Raw genomic sequence first — 16,131 nt, 5'->3', positions numbered from 1 at the left:
GGAGGAGGAGGTTGCAGTGAGCCGAGATCACGCCACTGCACTCCAGCCTGGGCAACAGAGTGAGACTCCAGCTCAAGAAAGAAAGAAAACAAAGAAAATAAATAAAGAAAGGACCCTAAGGAAACCATCCAACCTTCCACTTCAAAGAATGCTCCTCCTCCTCACAGTTCAAAGCCACGTGTCAGAAACTTTCAAACTCATTCCTGTGGGGATCACACTGTGGTCAGGCACGGCCAGGGAGCTACAGCCCCTCGGTCCCCATGGCCCCGCTGAGCTTCGCAGGGAGGCAGCTGGGGCGTGGGGGCAGCAATCATAAGCCAAGGTGCCAGGGCAGCCCCAGGGAATGGGTTCCACAGGCCCGGTTCTGCCCCACAAGAGGTCACATCCAGCACAGCCACAGAGCAAGCGACCCCAGAGGACCCACAGGAAGATCTTCAGTGTCTCAGCCAAGAGGTAAGCTTGGCCACCCCGACACTCGCTTAAGCCAATGTGCACATCAAACCAGCTTCCAGGGCCAAAGTTCCCGGTGCAGCATCGCGTACTGAAGAGCACCTGCCATCCGCTCAAGGTCAAGGCTAACACGTGAGCCCAACTACAGTGCAGAGCAGAACCAGGTCAGGCTGAGATCGGCCAAGGAGCAAACCAAAGCCACTGTCACATCCCTGCAGGACTTCTCCTTCCCCAGAGCAGTCGGCCACCTGGCAGGGCCTAACCTGGCCACTCAAACGCTTGGAAAGATGCTCCCATAACGCTGCGAGGTTGCCAGAGCACTAGGAAGGGAAACAAGTGTCACCTACGAGCATCAGAGTCACCAAGTTTAACATAATGGACAGAATTAGCTCTCTGTGGCAATTAAAGAACAGAAGGTCTCCCAGATCAAGGCTGGAGGATGGGAACATGAAATCACCGAGGGCAAGACAAAGCCTGCTGTGACATGAACACACCCAGGGAGAAGCTGGTGTGAGACACCTGCGCCTCCGTGTGGCACTGAAGAGGAGGGGCAGGGGCTGAGGGGCAGGGGCTAAGGGGCAGGGGCGCAGCTCTCTTCACCCAGCACCTTCTGAGCCCTGGGGCAGGAGCGACCAATCAGGGCCTCTCTGACACCTCATCCCTCCCTGAGTGTCCAAGCCTTGCGTCGGCAACGCTTCTCAGCTAGTATTTCAGCCTTGACACACCCACTTTGCAAACTCAGCCCACGCACCACCCGAATGCCTAGAGGCCCTCGCCCCACTGACACCCAGCTGGCCACCAGGCCACAATCTCGTTTCTTTTGCAAAAAAACAAAACTTAACTAAAACAAAGACTCAACATCTCACAGCTTCAGAGCTGAGTTGCAGACTCTCCTGTGGCACTGGAAATGTCATCTGTCCAGTGTAGTCCCCGCAGGCCACAGGTGGCTACAAACACTTGAAATGTGGCGGGTGTGAGGGGAGGGAGAAGTGAATGCTCGATGCTAATCAGCTAAATTGACTTCACTTCAACAGCCACCCACGGCAGTGGCATCCATCCTGGACACAGCGTCTCGGGGCCCCATGGGGCTCAGCCATCACGAGACCCTGCCCTGCCTGTGCCCAGCCCCACCAGAGGGTGGAGGAAGATGGAGGCGGCGGCAGCAGCAAGAGCAAGGGGCTTTGCCAGTCTCAGGCGCAGGTCCAGGCCTCTGTGAGGAGACGCGGGAATGACAGCCGGCCCGTGCCACAGCTACCTCTCAAACACCAACCCCACAACGATGGAGTGCCGTCAAGGATGCCGCCAGGCCAGGCCCCATTCCTCCTTCCCAGACCTCCCTGGATTGCTCCGTCTGTGCTCACTGAAACACGCTTTCTGCCAATTGTTGAGAAAAAAAAATCAAGTCTTAATATTCCTGTCATTGTAAAAGCTTAATGGTTATTTTTACAGATTTTGTGTAAATTTAGAATCAAATAAACAAGTCATATGCCATTCACAACAATAACCTTTCTTAAAAAGGGAGACGTGCATGGCTGTCTGTCCTCGTCACCATCTGCAGCCCGTCACGAGTGAGGCACGCACGACTGGCCGCTCGGGCCTTTGCCCTTAAATGCACTGTGTTTTGGTGGCAATGGGATGGAATCAAGAGTGACCTTTATTGAACACTGGTTCTTGATCCTTTAGCCAAATAAGGTTAAGTCCAACTGCATCCGAAGCTCCAGGAGACAGCCGTTCTGAGCGCAGACCAGCTGCCTCTAGGTCTGCGCTGTTTAACCTGAACAACCTCTCCGCTTTCTTCAGGTCTGTATGGTTTTTCTTAGTGTCAGGCTATATGTGGCTCATCACAAAATCAGCTACCTAACACCACACAGAATGGAACATCTCTTAGCTGAAGAACAGGTTTCAGGCTGGGGGCAGTGGGTCATGCCTGTAATCCTAGCACTTTGGGAAGCCAAGGCAGGTAGATCACTTGAGGTCAGGAGTTTGAGACCAGCTGGGCAACATGGTGAAACCCTGTCTCTACTAAAAATACAAAAAAATTACAGGTGGCACACACCTGTAGTCCCAGCACTTTGGGAGGCCGTGGTGGGCGGTTCACTTGAGGTCAGGAGTTCCAGACCAGCCTGGGCAACACGGCAAAACCCCATCTCTACTAAAAATATAAAAAAACTTACAGGTGGCACACGCCTGTAGTCCCAGCTACTCGGGGAGGCTGAGGCACAAGAATCACTTGAACCCGAGAGGCGGAGGTTGCAGTGAGCCGAGATTGTGCCACTACACTCCAGCCTGGGTGACAGAGCAAGACACCGTCTCAAAAAAAAAAAAAGAACAGGTTTCAGCCCTTTATCCTAAGACACCAGCGTGTACACACAAATGGCCCAACGCTGACTCAGGAAGGCCCTGTGCTGAGCGTGCCAGCCAGGCAAACTTGCCAGGCGTACCTGAAGGCTCTGAATCGGTCTGCAATTCATGCAGGAACAGTTTCTACACTGGGGAAAGGTAGGCGAACCTCTCACACTGTGCAGACGGCAGCAGCCCACTGTTTACCATTCTCCACGCCAAGAGGGCGACCTTGAGAGGCAGGCAAAGGTGAGCCCGGCTTGGTCCCAAAAAGCAGCGATGGGGAGTGGCAATTCTTCCCACTGGGCCTCGTGGCCAATGTGGCCCGACATCCCGGAAGTGGCGCCTAGCACCCCACTCACCACAGTCAACTCCCTCAAGTCTTGTCGCTGACTTAACTGCTTCCTGTGGAATATCAACAGAAGAAAATACATCACGCACCTCGAGGAACATTACCTTGTAATGTAGTACAACGTATTTCCAAACACACAAGATGAATGCAAGCTCTTCTGTACAAAAACATTTCTTTTAATCAACCTCCTCCTTATGCAACACAATAAAAAACTGTTCCAATGTGGCCCACGAGACTGGAAGGCAATGGACAGGGCACATGCCCCACAGCTCACAGGCACCCTGCTCTCAGAAAGCCACGCTGGAGGGCAGAGCGGGCACTCCGAGGGCAGCAGCAGCGCCGGTCAGCCCCCCACCAGCCACCACTGTGTATCTCTGATGATCAAAACCAACGGCCCTGAGAGCAGCTCAGCCTGCGGCTGTGGCTAGAGGAGAAGGAGACGCCTTGTACCCACATCTCACATCCCAGCAGGGGCCACAGTGGGCAGCGGACTCGGTGAGGGAGCGGGAGGAAAATTAAGACAGCAGAGGGAAGGGAGTGTGCTGGGTGAGAGGATGCTGTCCTGCAGGGCTCCTGGCCATCCCCAGAGCACCTGCCCAGCCAAGGAGTGGCTGGTTGGCTAAAGTGCCTCCTTGCCCGCTGGCCGCCTCCTTCTCTGTGGCCTCAGTTCCAGGCCCTCCTCACCATCGTGCCCATCTTCATCCTGCACAGCCCTAACGGGTCCCACTGTGTTGAGAAAACTGTCACCCTAACATCAGAGCTGCCCACGCGGCTGCCAACTATACTTCCTGAGCACCTACAGGCTGGGCTGCAAATCAAGGTCAGGGAAAACCATGAATCTCTAATCCCCCTAACCTCTGCAAAAATAAAAAATGTTTTAAAAATTAAAAAATAAAAAAAAAAAAAAACAGGAAAAAAATTTGTGTTCATTTTTTTCCCCCAGAACAATGACCCAGATTATTCATATTCATGAAGTTCTCAAAGGGGTCCTTGATCTAAAAAAGGGTCCTGACCCCGCAGTGGGCCTCCAGCACTTGGACTCCCTGCCGAGGACCCACCCCAGAACCCCTGAGGTTGGTAAACACATGTCTTCCTGGGCCCCTCCAGGGAAACCCAAGCTCAGCGAAGCTGGGGCTGGGCCTTGAACCCGCACTTTTAAAAAGTTCCCCCGGCTTTTCTGATGAGAAGCAGGGGTGAAAACTCCATGATGTTAACCCAGGAGCCTTCTCCCCTGACGGCTGAACCAGTGCAGAGGCGGAGCTGCCGGACGGGAGCTGTGGGGCAGGTGCTGGGGCTCCTCAGCTGCCTCTACACTGGGGCCCCTCCCCCGGCCCCAGCTCAGGCACCGCCCCAGCTCTGCTTCCACTCAGGTGTTCCAGCATTTCTCACAGGTGACACTTACTTGGAAGACAGGTGATGATTACAGCGAGACTCCTGGCTCTGCCATATCATCAAGAGAGGCCAAGCCAGAGCCAGGGCGCTCGCAGGAGCTCACCACCACAAATCCAGCCCATGTCCTCTTTCACAAGAAGAGGGTAGCCCCACGCCCCGCGCGCACCTGACACCTGCCATCATTATCGCCACCATTATCAGAGTCACCGAAATGTCACTGAATCACAGGCACCCTGGTTTTAAGGCAATAACGGAAGCCGCTGTCCGGCCCAGCACAGCGGCAGGAGGTCCCAGGTTACAGCGGGCTCTTTCTCATGCTCAGCCTTGGATCAGCCTTAGGTTTATTCAGTACAAGGCACAGGCACTCACCTCCACACCACAGTCCTCCTTCCTCTACAGTTGCCTCCGTCTTTTTTGGAACCAAAACTCCACACAACTCCCGACACGCTGCAGTCCTCCCTGCCTGGTGCTGCCCAAGAACTCCTCGTCTCAGCCCACAGCAGCGTTCTCTGCGCACCCCGAAGGCTACAGTCCCAGCCCCTTTGATAAAGAAATGTGCTCAGTGTCTGCTCAGCCAAGAGCCCCTCAGACCCTTCCCACCCGACTTGCCTCAGCGTCGGGGCCACAGCGCCTAGGCCCGCAGTGCGCAGGTGAGAAGCACACACCTTACACCCAGGAGAGACGCCCGACGACCGCCACAGGCCCTGAGGTGCAGGCCCCTCTTCAGGCCCCAAACTATGGAGCCAGCCACTAGCTCAACAGGACTGACCCCAGAGTTTGTTTCTCAAAATAAATCAAGCAAGTGTTCCACTGAAGAAAGCAGGCAAGCAAAGAGAAACAGCCACACGCATCAGGCACAAGTCTCAGATCCAGTCCCTTATAAAAGCTCACTTCCACCGCTCAGCTCAACTCAGAGGTCACGGGATGTGCATCCACAGAAGCTCCAGTTGAAAGAACGAGGATGCTGTGAAATTCTGCTAAATGATCCCAAGTTCTTTTCTGAATCTGGAAGGAAAAGGAAAGAAGTGCCAAAAAGTTCACGGAAACAGTGCCGTGAACCATTTAACAGATGTTTCTTATCAAGAGCTGCAGGGGTGGGCCTGGACACTGCCACACTTCCACAGTGGGACCCTAGCCCAAACCAGCAGCCCAAGAGGCCGTGACACCATGCCTGAAACTTACCAGCAAGAACACTCTGAAAAAGCAAAGTGACAGCAGAGATACAAATGAACTAGCATATGTGGAAAGTACATTTAAACCATCAAACCAGAACCTACCATATTAACTCAGGACTTAAGTTCCTTTTAATAATCAGTCATGTTCAAACACTGACTTCCTTTCAGTGTAGATAAGGTTATAAATCAACTTGAAAATGTACTACATTTTGGAATTAAACCTTGTACTTGACAATCAGTGCTAAACACTAAACGAAATGTCAACACCCAAACAGGAAGTATGACAATGATTAGGAGAAAATCAGCCCACGCCCAGCCGCACTGCCCACAGAGGCCCCGGCGCCACTGACACCACACACACAGGTGCCCCTCAGCACGGAAGCCGAGAAAACCCTTGCCTGACAGAGCTGTGTTCTGTCTGAAACAAGTCGCTCTTGAAGAAGTGACCATTCAAGCGGGGGGCAGACTTATGAAAAGACCCTGCGACACCTGAGGGTGTGGCTGCTGCACTGCTGAGCGGCTCCAGGTTCAGCAGGTGGTGGAACCAAGGGTGTCCCAAGCAGCCACGACACATCGGACACTTGATGCTACATTTTCACACAGATTCCACACAAGAATCCGTCTTGCAGGCAAAGACACTGAAGGCAGGAGCCAGTGGGAACCCACACAGGACCCCAGAGCCCTGCTCTGGCGCACACCCTTCGCAAAGATGCTGTGACTCAGGAAGGCACAGCCAGACAAGACACGGCTTGCACGGGGACACTAAAGAAATCACCTTGAGGAGGCGGCAGGTTCCCTGTGTGAAGACAGCATAAGAACCTAAAATGTGTCAACAGTTCTCTTATACAAATTGTCACTTTTGTAATTGGTTGAATGTACTAAAACTCCATTAAAAGTCAAGCAAGTTTTTTTTTTTTGAGACGGAGTCTCGCTCTGTCGCCCAGACTGGAGTGCAGTGGCGCAATCTCGGCTCACTGCAAGCTCCGCCTCCCGGGCCCACGCCATTCTCCTGCCTCAGCCTCCTGAGTAGCTGGGACCACAGGCGCCGGCCACCGCGCCCGGCTAATTTTTTATATTTTTAGTAGAGACGGGGTTTCACCGTGTTAGCCAGGATGGTCTCGATCTCCTGACCTTGTGATCCACCCGCCTTGGCCTCCCAAAGTGCTGGGATTACAGGCTTGAGCCACCGCACCCGGCCGAGCAAGTTTTAAGGACAAATCCAAGACCCATCTGCTGGTACCTCCTGGAGGGCACGGAGAAGAGACACTGGGATAGAAGTCAAGTGGCATTTTTTCACATTCAAACAGGACCCCTCATTACTATGTGGAACACAGCAGAGTCTGACCCTCTCAATGCACTCGAGGCAGGGAAGAAAAATGTCCTACGTGTGTACTCTAAGGCCATGTGTGAAGTCCACTGGAACTGAACTCAGAACGGAGACCTCAGACTCTGGACTGCACACCTGTCAGCACCCATGCCTCCCAACCCTCCCTCTTCATACAGAGACCACCACTGAATCTGCCAGTAACAAAGGAGGTGGGTGGCAGGGAAGGTATTCTGGCAAAATCCTGAATAGCCAAACGGTAAATTACCGTATTTCAGAAGAAATGAAATGGCTTTGTAAACACTCAGGTTCACAAAAAAGGAAAGTGTGTTAGTTCTATATGTAGCAAAAAACCAAAATTCTGACACACAGTAATGCAGCATGATTAGAATATTCTAAACAAAAATGTTAAATGAAAATCTTGATATTAAAAGGCAGTACAGGGTAGTGTTTAAGAGTGTGAACCCTGGAGCCTGGGTTCAAATTCATATTTCATAATTTATTGCTGTGTGGTTTGGGCAAGTTACTTAACCTCTCTGTTCCTTAGCTTCCTCATGAATGACCTAACGATAATGTCAGTACCTGTCGAGTGGGCTGTTTACACTCGAGTGGGAAGCTCACCTGTCGAGTGGGAAAATCACACAAAGAAAGAGAATACAACATGCTCGTAACAGTACTGGAACAATCAGTATTAAATATTATTGTCTGCTCAGGTAAGAGCCGTCATTAATAGATGGACACATGAAGAAAACAAGGTAAAGTCTATGAGGGAGACTCAGTCACTCCCTCACTCTTCGCCACATTCTAAAAGACAACACTGTGGCAGGCACTGGGCTGGGCAGGGAGGAAGTGCCTCCGACGAAGTTCCTGTCCTCAACAAGGGGAAGGGAACTGGTATTCCGGGGCATGTACTAGGTGTCAGAGACTGAGGTAGAAAATGATTTCGTGGCAGGGCACGGAGGCTCACACCTGGAATCCCAGCACTTTGGGAGGCTGAGGCAGGTGGATCCCTTGAGATCAGGAGTTCGAGACAGGCTGGCCAACTTGGTGAAACCCCATCTCTACTAAAAATAAAAAAAATTAGGCAGGCGTGGTGGCCGGTGCCTGTGGTCCCAGCTACTCAGGAGGCTGAGGCAGGAGAATGGCTTCAAGCCGGGAGACGGAGGTTGCAGCGAGTTGAGATCGCACCACTGCACACCAGCCTGGGTGACAGAGCGAGACTCCATCTCAAAACATAAAACAAGAAAATGATCTGCTTTGCTCCTCTTATCAGCAAAGTGCTACGTGTCCGACGAAGGAGTTGAGGCTGACAGCCGGAAAAGGGGCCCTGGGCACCAGTTAGGAAGGGCAGCAGGGACGGCCATGGCTACCCAGCATGTGGCCCCTGCGCCAGTTTCGGGCTGCTCAACTCTCTGCTGTCCTCACCACAAATCCAGCGGGTGGGAAGGCCGCACAGCACCCAGCCAGGCCCGCAGCAGGCATTCGAGAAACGTCTGTCCAACCAAACCGAACGGGACCCCTTCTCCAGGCGTACCGGGCAATCATCCCAAAGTTGCCGGAGCCAGGCCAGGGCCTGTCCTAGAGGACGGTTCGGATAAAAACGCCCCTGGGAGGTGACCCTCACCCCAGGAGAGCCTGCAACACCCCGACACCCACCACCTGGCCGCCGATCCCCCGATGAAGCGGGGAGGCTGAGGTGCTGTGACGACCTAACAGTCTTGGCCTGGGCTTATAAACTTGGAAAGTCTAAAGACGTATTCTTCTGAGTACCAAAATATAACTGACGAAAGATGGAACCTCTTAAAATTACATTACCAAAGATAGGTGCTAGGTAGCAAGTTGTCAACCGTGTGTAGTCTGCTAAGGTTTATAAATTAAAAACAAAAACAGAGCCCAGAGGAATGGACGAGGGCCCGCGGGCACCCTCCCTGGGAAGACACAGGCCTGCGGGACAAGAAGAGCAGGCTCGGAGTGGGGCTGCGTCTCCCTGCCCTTCCTCCCGGCGGAACTCGCCCTCCTCACCTACAGGATCGCCCTAAATGCGTACGAAATCCTTCCCTGTTCCCGGTGAGCTGGTGAGAGAGGCCGAGTCCGCCAGCAGGTGCGTCCGTCCCCACTTCCTGCTCGGCGGGGCAGCAGCGGGGCCGGGGGCCTCGGGGAGCCGGGTCGCGGGTCCCGGGACCGCAGTTGCCGGGCGACCGCAGGGGGAGGGGTGCGGGGGCCGCGGGACCCAGGCCCAGTCCCCAGGCCCGGTCGCAACTTTCCTCCCAAAGTTTTCCCGGGGCGCCAGGCTGCGGCCTAGGCCGGGCGCGCCTCCCTGTGGGGGTCGAGGCCGGGGCCGGGGCTGGAGACGGCCTGCGGACCCGGGTCCTGTCCGGCCCGCCCTCCCCTCCCCACCCCGGCCCCAGCCCGCGGCCCAGGTCCCGCAGCTCGCCGGGGTCCCGGGCCTTCGCGTGGCGGCGGCGGGGGCCACTCACCTGGACGCGGGTCCCTCGGTTGCCGGCCGAGCTCGTTGCCGCCCCGCCCCCGCCCCGCAGGCCCGCGACCCACTGACACCGAGGCGGAAGTGCGGCCCGCCGCCTCGCCGACTGACAGCCCGCGCCTGCCACTGGCTGCGCCCGGCGCCGCCGCGTCGGCCGCCGCCCGCCCAATCAGCGCCCGGCCCGAGGCTCGCGCCGGGGGGCGGGACTATGCTAATCCCTTCGCGGAGGGGCCTCTACCTGTGCCCCGCCCACGTAGCGGAGTGACGGCGAGGACAGCCAGTCACAGCAGGAGAGAGGCGGGGTTATGCAGCCCCTGAGCCAAAAGGGGAGGGAGGGAAGGAGGAAAGGGCGTGGCTGCGGAGAGCAGAGTTGACAAACAGTGAGTCAGGTGGCCCGGGGCGTGGGCGCTCCGCCCGCAGGTGCATTGCGTCCTGGCGGCGGTGCGGGCCTGCGAGGCCCACCTCTCGGCTACCCAAAGCCCGGGGGGCCTTTTCCCACAAATGCTGGGGACCTTGCGATAACTGGCTCGTAGCTGCTCCCACTGTCCTACCAAATCCTGAATATCCGCCTCCTTTGCATGCCATTTACCGCCAACCAAAATCCAGCGCCAATTTAGCCTTCCAGCTGCATCCCTGATCGTTTCACTACCATACTTAAAGCCCTTTGGACTCCCACTGACCTACAGTGGCTCCATGGTTAAGCCCAGAAGTTCTGGAATCAGACCTGGAGCTTGCATTCTTTACCAGCTGTGTGGATTTGGACAAATTAATTAACCTCTCTGAGTCTGTGTGCACCCGGAGTTTCATTTGCAAACCAGGGTTCCCCTGTCATCATCTCATTTAAGTCATGGGTCTGGTTTGAGGTGAGTGGAGTGGCATGAACCAGGCTGGCTACCTAGAGTCCCAGCAGTTGGTTTAGGGGTCAGCCTGTGACCCAGTTCTAGCCAAAGAGGCTCAGTCCTGGGACTTTTGCTGTAGGGTCGGAGTTCAGACCAGAGGGGAAGCTGAAGTCAAATGACTCTCCCATCTGCCCACAGACCTCTCCAGAGCTGGGTTAGGTAAGACAGCGAAGGGGCCACTCTTCCACATCCCACCACCAGAGAACAGGGCTGCGCGAGAATGAAGCCAGCCCAGAGGAAAGCCGAAGCAACCACGGCCAGGTCACGTGGACCCTGCTGCACCTCTGCAGGTGCCCTCCTTGACTTTTCAGTTATGTGAACCACATGCTCGTTTCTGCTTCAGCCCGTTTGAGGTAGAGCCAAGAGTCCTGGGCTCCCTGTGGCCTTGAGAGCCCTGGCGAATGACCCATGACCCCACAGCACGTTCTGCAGCAGAGCCAGCCCCCGTTGGGCCTCTGCACCCCCTCCTCAGGCCTTGTCCCCCCACTTCCAGGCTGCCCCTAGCAGGACCGTGGGGGCAGGGACAGGCCTTCGCCCCATCTGTGGCCCCGTGGCAGACGCGGGTACTCTCTATCAATGTCAGGGCATGAGTGAGCCAATGAACGCGGCCCCTGTGGCAGGGGCGGGGTCCAGACCACATCTCTGGGCCCAGCAGGGCCATTCTCCCCCACCCCAGGGACTGGCCCCACTCACTGGTGGGCCACTGTCAGCCGGCGCCACTAGAGACGTGCCAGGACTAGGAAGGAGCTGGATGAGCCTCTCCTGAAGAGAAAACGGGGAGGAGGGCGGGCAGGCCTCAGAAACAAAGGGGTTGCCATGGTTACCTCTGAAGAAAGCGACTCCAGCCGGTGAAAGGGAAGGGAAGGCATTCGGCCCCCAAGCCAGGACAAGGACGATGAGGCCAGTTGCCACGGAGATGACCGCACTGCACAGTTTCCCCTGTGGGCCTGGCCAGGGCCAGTGCAGGGTCCCAGAAGCCCACCACTCTCCATGCCCCTCACCCTAAGTCTATAAGACTCTAACCCCTGTGCCCTTGAGGGACTCCAACCTGCCTGTCCACCCCTTGACCATGAGCTCTCCAGTGAGGGCAGCCTCAGAGGCCCAGGTAGAAGGACCCTCTCATCTGCCCAGGGACCACCCCAGGGCCAAGCAGGGAGATCCACCCTGGCCTTGGCGGTGGGGGATGTGATCTCAGATGGCCTCTGGGCTGGAACAGAGGTTTCACCCCTCTTCACAGATGCAGTAACTGAGTTCCAAGGGTAGTCTGCCATCAGCCAGCGCTGCTGGAGACGTTCCACGACTGGGAAGGGCACTTCCTCCCTGGGGCCAGTTGCTGGGACTAGGCGAGGATCCTCCCTCGGTTGGTGGGTAATAAGGAGGGTGCCTTGAGACCAACTTAGGCATCTTCATCATGATATTTGCTAGGTCACGAGGCCAATTCGAGAGGCACAGTTCTGCAAGGATGAAAGATGGGAGTGGGGAAGACAACAAAGATGGACGAGCTGGGGCCATGATGATGAAGACGATGATGATGATGATGGTGGCCGAGTGCCCTGTGATTTACAGGCCCATGTCGTTTCATGTTTGCAGCAGCCAATCAAGTGGGTACCAGGTGCTATCATTCCCACTTTACAGATGAGCAGACTGAGCCCCAGACAGGTTAAGGGACTCCCCCAGCCCTGCAATGAGGAAGGGCCCAGCACAGCTCCAGGCACAAGGAGGGACTCCAGGCATGGGGAGGTCTGGTGGACCAGGCCTGGCCGGGAGCTTGTCCACAAGGCAGAGCTCCACCCAGGCTCCCGGACCGGGATCCACGCATGAACAACAGGCCCAGGAGTTCCCATGGCTGTGGCTGCTGGACCCCCACACATGCTCTCCAGAGCCTGAGAAATGCTCATCCTGCAGGTGATTTGGGGGGGTCTGCTCCCACCTGCACTGCTCTCAGACCAAATTTCTGCTTCCTGACAGAATTTCTAGGATCCTCCCTCTGTCCTCTTAGCCGAGGAGGGGAGAAGCTCTCTCCCTCCCTCACCACGGGGCAGGTCACCAGTGGGAGGATTTCATGACCCACATGCCTCCCAGGGCTGGCGTGCGGGGTCCAGCAGTCCCAGCCACATCTATGTCATCCCGCTTCCTTTCCCCTCACTGTGAAGGAGGCGGAAGAGAGGTTGTTGCTCCCACCTTTTGGATGGGGAAACTGAGGCCTAGAGCACAGAAGCAGCTTGCCCAGGGCCTGGCAGCACCAGTCCCGCCCACGACCCACCGCCCTTTCCCCCGCTCCACTCTTACCTCCTCCCCCAGGTTTCTGGGTCTGGGTTTATCTCTTTATCTAGGTCTGCACCCACAGCTGCCCCATTAGATCAAACAGGGGTTGGCTTCCAGGAACGCCGGGTGCCTTGGCATTGCTGGCCTGGCTGGCAGCTGCTGGTTGGTGAGCCCCGGGTGAGGCTGTCTCCTCTCCCCAGGCACTCCCCAGGCCTTTAGAGAGGACATTCTCCCACTCTCTTTTATGGAAAGCCATGGAATCTTCTGTGTGGATGCAGCCTGGGCAGCCAGAGAGGGGTGGCCACTGAGGCCTGGCCCTGGCCCTCACGTGGCCGCAGCTGACCCCTCCCCACCGCAGCTCTCCAGTCTCCTCTGCAACGTGACAGCCCTGGCTTCCCTACCGTTGGGAGGAAGTATTTTTAGTTTTGAACCCACCACGTGAAGCGAGACAAGTTATCAATAGCAGCAGCAAAGGGCTTTTTCTTTCTCTTTTTTTTTTCCCCATATCTTTGGGACCTGAACAATCTGCACCCATTAAATTCTGCCAAAAGAAAAAAATAGTGTTCCTCTTATAAACTTTTTACCCCACAGCTTCCTTGCTGCTGCAGCTTTGCAAACCCACTCTTCCTGGGGTGACCCCACCTGTCTCCGCAGCCCCCCTCTCCACTCCTGGGCACTGAGACCTGCCCGGGAACAGGCCCATCTGAGCAGAGGGCCAGCGTGGGGCTCAGGCCACAGCTCCAGAGTGGGTGGAATGAGGAGCTGGGGAGAGGGGAGAAGGCCCCCAGTTTCCCACTCACAGAGCTGGCAGCAGCCGCAGCCTCTCCTGAGTGCTTGCTGCATGCCCAGGGCCAGGCCCAGCTCCTCTGAGTGCAGCAGCTCAGGGACACGCCCCACCCCACAGTGAAGGGCGGAGAAGGCGGCCTTCCCAGAGGTCTTTCCGGCTGTAATTCCTTGTTTCTGGAGGAAGGGGTTCCTCAGTCAAGTGGGTTTGAGAAAACTAAACAAAGTGAACAGGGGCCCTCCCCAGCCTTAGGCTTCCCAGCGCCCGCACCACTCAGGGGCACTTGGAGGCTCCAGGGCCCAGGAACCAGCACCCGCCCCACTCAGGGGCACATGGAGGCTCCAGGGCCCAGGAAGGGCCTGATGCAGACCCCCGGCATATGAGGATGGAAGTCCTTTTTCTATGAAGTTTCTTTTTTTTTTTTTTTTTTTTGAGACAGAGTCTCGCTCTGTCGTCCAGGCTGGAGTGCAGTGGTGCCATCTCGGCTCACTGCAAGCTCCGCCTCCCAGGTTCACGCCATTCTCCTGCCTCAGCCTCCCGAGTAGCTGGGACTACAGGCGTCCACCACCTCGCCCCGCTAGTTTTTTGTATTTTTAGTAGAGACGGGGTTTCACCGTATTAGCCAGGATGGTCTCGATCTCCTGACCTCGTGATCCGCCCGTCTCGGCCTCCCAAAGTGCTGGGATTACAGGCTTGAGCCACCGCGCCCGGCTCTATGAAGTTTCTTGCAGGACACTGGAGTGGCTTCCTGCCTTGCTGGGGGAAGCATTTGAGCCAACATGGCTGCCTGCCCTTTAGGACTGGTTAGAGCTGCATTCCTGAGAAAGCTCAGAATAACAGAGGCTTTGACAGGGTAGAAATGTACTTTTCTCTCAGGTGACACAGGCCTAGGCTGTCCGGCTGGCAGGGTATCATGCATCCTCAGGGACACAGCTCCTACCTTACTGTATCACTCTCCTAGTGCTAGCTTCCAGCCTCAGTGTCACCTCCTGGCCCAAAACAGCTGCTGGTGCTCCAGCCATCACAAGCACAGCTGACCAGAAAGGAGGAAGGAAAAGAGGAAGAGCAAAAGTGCTGCCCCTTAGATGAGTCAGCTCCCTTTGAGGATCTGTCCCTGAAGACACACCCAGCACTTCTGGGTGTGTCACATCTCACTGGCCAGAACTCCATCCTATGTCACTTTTGGTAGGATAGCAGCATTTTAGCTAAGTGCATTGCCAGCCTAAACAAAACATGGGGCTACAGGGAGCAGGTTAGAGATGGCCTCACAGCCAGGCCTAGACCATCCCAGGCCCAGAAATGTGGACATCTCCAGAAGTGACCCATAACTGCCCTGCCTCGGAAGAACCGACAGCCGCAGATGCAAGACAGAGCGCCTGGTACACATTCCCTGGCATGCCTGTGGCACGAGGGCTGTGTTCCGACCCCATGCCCCAGCGTGGTGCTGCAGTGGCCACTTCAGTGTTGGCCCTGGAGTTTCCCTCTTCCCGGCTGCGCCCTGACTGATGGGAAGTGGGTTCCTGCTCCTTCTCGAAATACCTGTTGAAAACCTGCTGCACTCTGCTGGCCCCACCCTGGGCGCTGGGGTACCTCCAGAAGCAGGGCACTCACCCCAGAGGCTGCTAGGCAAAGGGCTTTCCTAGCGTGGGAAAGTGGGGGACCCTAGGGAACCTCTGCACCCTTCCTGAGGGCCTGTGTAGGGTGGGCAGGGTGTGGGCACATCCCTGCAGGGAATGGGAGGGGCAGGTGGGAGCCGGAGGAGAGACAGCTGGGCTGGGTTAGATTTAACTTGCTACGGGAGCCAAGTGCGTTGGCTGGAGCCACTGGCTGGGCCTCAGTGCCAGGGGATCCGCCAGGCACGGGGGTGGGAGGGGCAAAGTTTAAATATGCCTGGGGAGCCAAGATGGGGGCAGAGATGGGGCCCAGGTTGAAGAGCTGCCGGGGGCCTGAGGGCGGCACCATGGGTTTTCCTCGGGAGAGCCCAGCAGCGCGCTTGCCCTCAGCTGGAGCTGGGGATGGGAGTTGGGTAAGAGACAGCCAGCCAGAGATTTGGGGTTCTTCTGGGGATGGGTATACTCCCCCAGTTGCACCCCTGGGAGAGGAGGTCAGGGAGTGGGTGAAGGAGATGACTGGCGGTCTATGCGTCAGGGGTCACAGCAGGGCACTGCATGCCCAGCCCAGTCCTCATGGTCATGGTAGAGAGGGGTGACCCATGAGGCGGAGCTATACCCACCGGGAGCTTCATGCAGGGCTCATAGCACCCAACCTGTGCTGTCCCATGGCACCTGAGGTTAATTTACCACTCTACCATTCCCATCTTGAAATTCTTCATCATCTTGGGGCAAGGAGCTCACATTTTCACTGTGCGGAGGACCTGGTGAATCCTGCAGCCATCCTGGGCGAGGAGGGTGCAGCCCAGGAAGCAGGGTCCGTGGGGTAGCTGGTAAATTCTGCAGCCGTCCTGGGCGAGGAGGGTGCGGCACTGCAAGCAGGGCCCATGGGGTTTCAGCAGTTGCATGCAGTCAGCCAGGTGATGCCATCCAGGCATGGTGACAGGCCAGGCGAGCAGGCTGGGCCTGTTCTGGGGAAGAGATGGAGGGGCTGATAAGATGCCCTGTGCTGGGCTCCTGTGCCTGGTGCCAGCCTGCACAAGCTGGGGGAAGGCAGT

The 16,131-nt window shown here is 56.4% G+C and overlaps 1 protein-coding gene and 2 long non-coding RNA genes across 8 annotated transcripts in view; 1 reads left to right on the top strand and 2 right to left on the bottom strand.

Annotated features, from left to right (window-relative positions):
- OSBPL2 (oxysterol binding protein like 2) overlaps positions 1-9,640 on the bottom strand; it is a 58,178-nt gene extending 48,538 nt beyond the window's left edge. For 4 of the 6 annotated variants that reach the window (XM_003904529.5, XM_021920836.2, XM_021920841.2 and 1 more), the window contains exon 1: positions 9,511-9,640. The gene's annotated coding sequence lies outside the window, so the exon portion shown is untranslated. Of the gene's footprint in view, positions 1-5,425; positions 5,540-9,055; positions 9,398-9,510 lie in introns of those variants that run through there. The other 2 variants (XM_031656892.1, XM_031656891.1) reach the window with 2 other exon arrangements.
- Positions 9,641-10,500: 860 nt separating this feature from the next.
- LOC103887886 lies at positions 10,501-13,041 on the top strand. Its single transcript, XR_002515036.2, has 3 exons — positions 10,501-10,573; positions 11,840-12,015; positions 12,880-13,041. It is a non-coding gene; the product is annotated as an uncharacterized LOC103887886 (long non-coding RNA).
- A 1,041-nt stretch (positions 13,042-14,082) lies between these two features.
- On the bottom strand, positions 14,083-15,562 carry LOC100999847 (the record flags this gene model as incomplete). Its single annotated transcript, XR_004178869.1, has 1 exon — positions 14,083-15,562. It is a non-coding gene; the product is annotated as a putative uncharacterized protein FLJ44790 (long non-coding RNA).
- Between the last annotated feature and the right edge of the window lie 569 nt (positions 15,563-16,131).

The sequence above is a fragment of the Papio anubis genome, chromosome 16 (assembly GCF_008728515.1).
Source record: "Papio anubis isolate 15944 chromosome 16, Panubis1.0, whole genome shotgun sequence".
NCBI classification, from domain to species: Eukaryota; Metazoa; Chordata; class Mammalia; order Primates; family Cercopithecidae; genus Papio; species Papio anubis.
Note: the sequence above shows the minus strand (reverse complement) of the source record. Positions and strands in the feature narration are given on the sequence as shown.